Source organism: Triticum aestivum, chromosome 3B (genome assembly GCF_018294505.1).
Source record: "Triticum aestivum cultivar Chinese Spring chromosome 3B, IWGSC CS RefSeq v2.1, whole genome shotgun sequence".
Lineage (NCBI taxonomy): Eukaryota > Viridiplantae > Streptophyta > Magnoliopsida > Poales > Poaceae > Triticum > Triticum aestivum.
The window spans coordinates 672,787,309-672,793,490 of record NC_057801.1 but is presented as its reverse complement, the minus strand read 5'-3'; positions in this window follow the sequence as shown (position 1 = coordinate 672,793,490).

Below are 6,182 nucleotides of genomic sequence, written 5' to 3'. Positions count from 1 at the left end.
ATGTTATTTATTTCTGTGGTGAGACTGCTAATATTGCTAGACCTGATACTAAGATACATAGACCTGTTGTAGGCATGCCTGTTATTTCTGTTAAAATAGGATATCATTGTTATCATGGTTTATGTGATATGGGTGCTAGTGCTAGTGCAATACCCTATGATTTATATAAAGAAATTATGCACGACATTACACCTGTTGAATTAGAAGATATTGATGTCACCATTAAGCTTGCTAATAGGGACACTATTAAACCAGTTGGGATTGTCAGAGATGTCGAAGTCTTGTGTGGGAAGGTCAAATATCCTGCTGATTTTCTTGTTCTTGGTTCCCCACTAGATGATTTTTGTCCCATTATTTTTGGTAGACCCTTCTTGAACACTGTTAGTGCTAAGATTGATTGCGAAAAGGATGTTGTTGAAATTGACTTAGGGGATATGAAACATGAGTTTAATTTTGCTAAGTTTCATAGACAACCTCGTGATAGAGAATCACCTAGTAAGGATGACATTATTGTTCTTGCTTCTATTGTCGTGCCTCCTACTGATCCGTTAGAACAATACTTGTTTGACCATGAAAATGATATGTTTATGAAGGAAAGAAGGGAAATAGATGAAGTGTTCCTTAAACAGGAACCTATGTTGAAACATAACCTTCCCGTTGAAGTTCTTCAGGATCCCCCTCCACCCAAGGGTGATCCCGTGTTTGAACTCAAACCATTACCTGATAATCTTAAGTATGCTTATCTTGATGAAAAGAAAATATATCCTGTTATTATTAGTGCTAACCTTTCAGAACAAGAAGAAGAAAGATTATTGAAAACTCTGAAGAAGCACCGTGCTGCTATTGGATATACTCTGGATGGTCTTAAGGGCATTAGTCCCACTCTATGTCAACACAAAATAAATGTGGAGAAAGATGCCAAACCGATTAGAGATCCTCAACGACGACTGAATCCCAAAATGAAAGAAGTGCTAAGAAAGGAGATACTAAAGCTCCTTGAGGCAGGTATAATTTATCCCGCTGCTGATAGTGATTGGGTAAGCCATGTCCATTGTGTTCCCAAAAAGGGAGGTATTACCGTCGTTCCTAATGATAAAGATGGATTGATCCCGCAAAGGATTATTACAGGTTATAGGATTGTAATTTCCGTAAATTAAATAAAGCTACTAAGAAAGATTATTACCTTTTACCTTTTATTGATCAAATGCTAGAAAGACTATCCAAACACACACATTTCTGCTTTCTAGATGGTTATTCTGGTTTCTCTCAAATACCTGTGTCAGCGGGGGATCAATCAAAAACTACTTTTACTTGCCCTTTTGGTACTTTTTCTTATAGACGTATGCCTTTTGGTTTATATAATGCACCTGCTACCTTTCAAAGATGCATGATGGCTATATTCTCTGACTTTTGTGAAAAGATTTGTGAGGTATTCATGGATGATTTCTCCGTCTATGGATCCTCTTTTGATGATTGCTTGAGAAACCTTGATCGAGTTTTGCAGAGATGTGAAGACACTAGCCTCGTGTTGAATTGGGAAAAGTGCCACTTTATGGTTAATGAAGGCATTGTCTTAGGGCATAAGATTTCCGAGAGAGGTATTGAAGTTGATAAGGCTAAGGTTGATGCTATTGAAAAGACGCCATGCCCCAAGGACATAAAAGGTATAAGAGGTTTCCTTGGTCATGCGGGTTTTTATAGGAGGTTCATTAAGGACTTTTCTAAAATCTCTAGGCCTCTGACTAATTTATTGCAAAAAGATATTCCTTTTGTCTTTTATGATGATTGTGTAGAAGCATTTGAAATAATTAAGAAAGCTTTGATCACTTCACCTATTGTTCAGCCACCTGATTGGAATTTACCCTTTGAAATTATGTGTGATGCTAGTGATTATGCTGTAGATGCTGTTCTAGGGCAAAGAGTTGATAAGAAACTGAATGCTATCCAGTATGCTAGTAAGACTCTTGATACTGCCCAGAGAAATTATGCTACTAAAGAAAAAGAATTCTTAGCAGTTATGTTTGCATGTGATCAGTTTAGACCTTATATTGTTGATTCCAAAGTTACTATTCACATTGATCATGCTGCTATTAAATATCTTATGGAAAAGAAAGATGCTAAGCCTAGACTCATTAGATGGGTTCTCTTGCTCCAAGAATTTGATTTGCATATTATTGATAGAAAGGGAGCTGAGAACCCTGTTGCAGATAACTTGTCTAGGTTAGAGAATGTTCTTGATGACCCATTGCCTATTAATAATAGCTTTCCTGATGAACAATTAGCGGTCATTAATGCTTCTCGTACTGCTCCTTGGTATGCTGATTATGCTAATTACATTGTTGCTAAATTTATACCACCTAGTTTCACATACTAGTAAAAGAAAACGTTCTTTTATGATTTAAGACATTACTTCTGGGATGACCCACACCTTTATAAAGGAGTAGATGGTGTTATTAGACTTGTGTACCTGAGCATGAACTGGAACAGATCCTATGCAAGTGTCACTCTGAATCCTATGGAGGACACCACGCTGGAGATAGAACTGCACATAAGGTACCGCAATCTGGTTTTTATTGGCCTACTCGCTTCAAAGATGCCCGTAAGTTTGTCTTATCTTGTGATGAATGTCAAAGAATTGGTAATATTAGTAGCGTCAAGAAATGCCTATGAATTATTCTCTTGTTATTGAACTGTTTGATGTTTGGGGCTTTGACTATATGGGACCTTTTCCTGCCTCTAATGGTTACACACATATTTTAGTTGTTGTTGATTACGTTACTAAGTGGGTAGAAGCTATTCCAACTAGTAGTGCCGATCATAGCACTTCTATTAAAATGCTTAAAGAAGTTATTTTTCCGAGGTTTGGAGTCCCTAGATATCTTATGACTGATGGTGGTTCACATTTTATTCATGGTGATTTCCGTAAGATGCTAGCTAAGTATGATGTTAATCATAGAATCGCATATCCTTATCATCCACAGTCTAGTGGTCAAGTAGAGTTGAGCAATAGAGAGCTCAAATTAATTTTGCAAAAGACTGTCAATAGATCTAGAAAGAATTGATCCAAAAAACTTGATGATGCATTATGGTCTTATAGAACTGCATACAAAAATCCTATGGGTATGTCTCCATATAAGATGGTTTATGGAAAAGCATGTCATTTACCTCTAGAACTTGAACATAAAGCATATTGGGCTATTAAAGAGCTCAACTATGACTTCAAACTTGCCAGTGAGAAAAGGTTATTTGATATTAGCTCACTTGATGAATGGAGAACCCAAGCCTATGAGAATGCCAAGCTATTCAGAGAAAAAGTCAAACGCTGGCACGACAAAACAATACAAAAGCGTGAATTTAACGTAGGTGATTATGTGTTATTATTCAACTCTAGTTTAAGATTTTTTGCAGGAAAACTTCTCTCTAAATGGGAAGGTCCTTACGTTATCGAGGAGGTCTATCATTCTGGTGCCATGAAAATTAACAACTTCGAAGGCACAAGTCCGAGGGTGGTGAACGGTCAAAGAATCAAACATTATATCTCAGGTAATCCTATCAATGTTGAAACTAATATTATTGAAACCGTAACCCCAGAGGAATACATAAGAGACACCTTCCAGAACGTTCCAGACTCCGAAAAGGAATAGGTATGTGGTACGGTAAGTAAACCGAGTCCAAAACAATTCTAATGGCAATTTTTATCAGTTTTGGAATATTTAAGAATTTTAGGAAGAAATAAGTGGTCCGGGAAGGACACGAGGCCTCCATGAGGGTGGAGGGCGCGTCCACCCTTACTGGGCGCACCCCCTGTCTCATGGACACCTCGTGTGCCTCCCAGACTCCGTTTTTCTTGCATGTTATGTATTTTGGTCGGTAAAAATTCATTATATAAACTCCCGAAGGTTTTGACCACCGTATCACGCAAATATCCTATGTTTTTGTTTCGAGCTGTTTCTGTTTCAGATCTAGAGCATCATGACGTCTCCAAGCGCTCCCAAGGACAAGTTTTTTGATAGGGTCATCAACCCCTATCTCGTGGAGGTGCTGCAACACCCTCAAACCATTGAGATGCATGAGGGGGTGCTGCACATCCGCGATGTGGAGACAAAGCTCGAAGCCATGGAGAAGCAAGTTTTCAAGTGCCAAGGGATGGTGGAGCATGGACTCAACGCCAACCAGATGATGATCACGGAGTTCACCAACAACCACAAGCTAGATGCCAAAGTCATTGGGGAAACCATCTTCAAGCTTCAAGAGAAAATTGAGCACCTCCAAGCCCAGATCTATGACCTGCAAAACTAGAACTGTGAGTATGAATATAGATTCAAGAGGATGAGTTTGGCTGCAGATTTAAGGATCCTGGAGACTCGATCATCCTTCTATGATGGTGAGCCTATGCCTTGGAAGATGGATGACAAGCCTACATCATCAACAACTCCTACTTCACCACCTCTGAGGACATAATTACATGGGTATGGGCACTCCCCTTGGCAACTGCCAAGCTTGGGGGAGGTGCCCGGAAATTGTATCACCATCACACTCCTATCTTTACCATTTTGTTTAGTTCGATCCTTTTAGTAGTATCTTGATCTAGTAGATTGAAGTTTTGATATCAAGTAGTTTTGAGTTTTGCTTTGTGATCTCTTTATGTAATCGAGTCCGTGAGCTATCTATAATAAAGATTAGTGTTGAGTCATGGGCTTTGCTATCTTGCTATGATCTTGGGAAAGTAGAAAGAATAAAAGAGTTCATATTGATCTTATGGTTAGTGATGACTTCACATGTAGAAAGTATGAGGCATAAAAGTTGTCGAGAGTTGATAAACATAGTTTTGGCCATCGTTGCAATTAATAGGAAGTAATAAGGAAAGAGAGGTTCACATGCAAATATATTATCATGGACATCCTTTATGATTGGGAGCACTCATTAAGTATGACATGCTAAAAGAGTTGATGTTGGACAAGGAAGACAACGTAATGGTTTATGTTTTCTCACATCTCAGTCAAAGTATATTGTCATTGACCTTCCAAACATGTTGAGCTTGCCTTTCCCCCTCATGCTATCCAAACTACTTGCACCAAGTAGAGATACTACTTGTGCTTCCAAATATCCTTAAACCCAGTTTTGCCATGAGAGTCCACCATACCTACCTATGGATTGAGTAAGATCCTTCAAGTAAGTTGTCATGTTGCAGGCAATAAAAATTGCTATCTAAATATGTATGACTTATTAGTGCAGAGAAAATTGCTTTATATGATCTTGTTATGGAAGTAATAAAAGCGACGAACTGCATAATAAAGGTCCATATACAAGTCGCAATATAAAGTGACATTCTTTTGCATTAAGATTTTATGCATCCAGCCCTAAACGCACATGACAACCTCTGCTTCCCTTTGCGAAGGGCCTATCTTTTGCTTTATGTTTTTACTTTATGCTTGAGTCAAGGTGATCTTCACCTTTCCCTTTTTCATTTTATCCTTTGGCAAGCTCCTCGTGTTTGAAAGATCATGATACATATATCCAGTTGAGTGTAAGTTAGCATGGACTATTATTGTTGACATCACCTAAAGGTGAATACGTTGGGAGGCAACACAATAAGCCCCTATCTTTCTCAGTGTCCGGCTGAAACTCCATAACCACAAGTATTGCGTGAGTGTTAGCAATTATAGAAGACTACATGATAGTTGAGTATGTAGACTTGCTGAAAAGCTCTATTCTTGACTCTTTTTGATGTTATGATAAATTGCAATTGCTTCAATGACTGAGATTATAGTTTGTTAGCTTTCAATGAAGTTTCTGAACCATACTTAACATTGTGAATTAATTGTTACTTGAGCATAAGAAGTCATATGATAAAATCTATATATGTTGATGTTATAAGAATGATCATGATGCCCTCATGTCCGTATTTTGTTTTTATCGACACCTCTATCTCTAAACATGTGGACATATTTTTCAATTTCGGCTTCCGCTTGAGGACAAGCGAGGTCTAAGCTTGGGGGAGTTGATACATGCATTTTGCATCATGCTTTTATATAAATATTTATTGCATTATGGGCTGTTATTACACATTATATATCAATACTTATGGCTATTCTCCCTTATTTTACAAGGTTTACCATGAAGAGGGGGGATGCCGGCAGCTGGAATTCTGGCTGAAAAGGAGGAAACATTGGAAACCTATT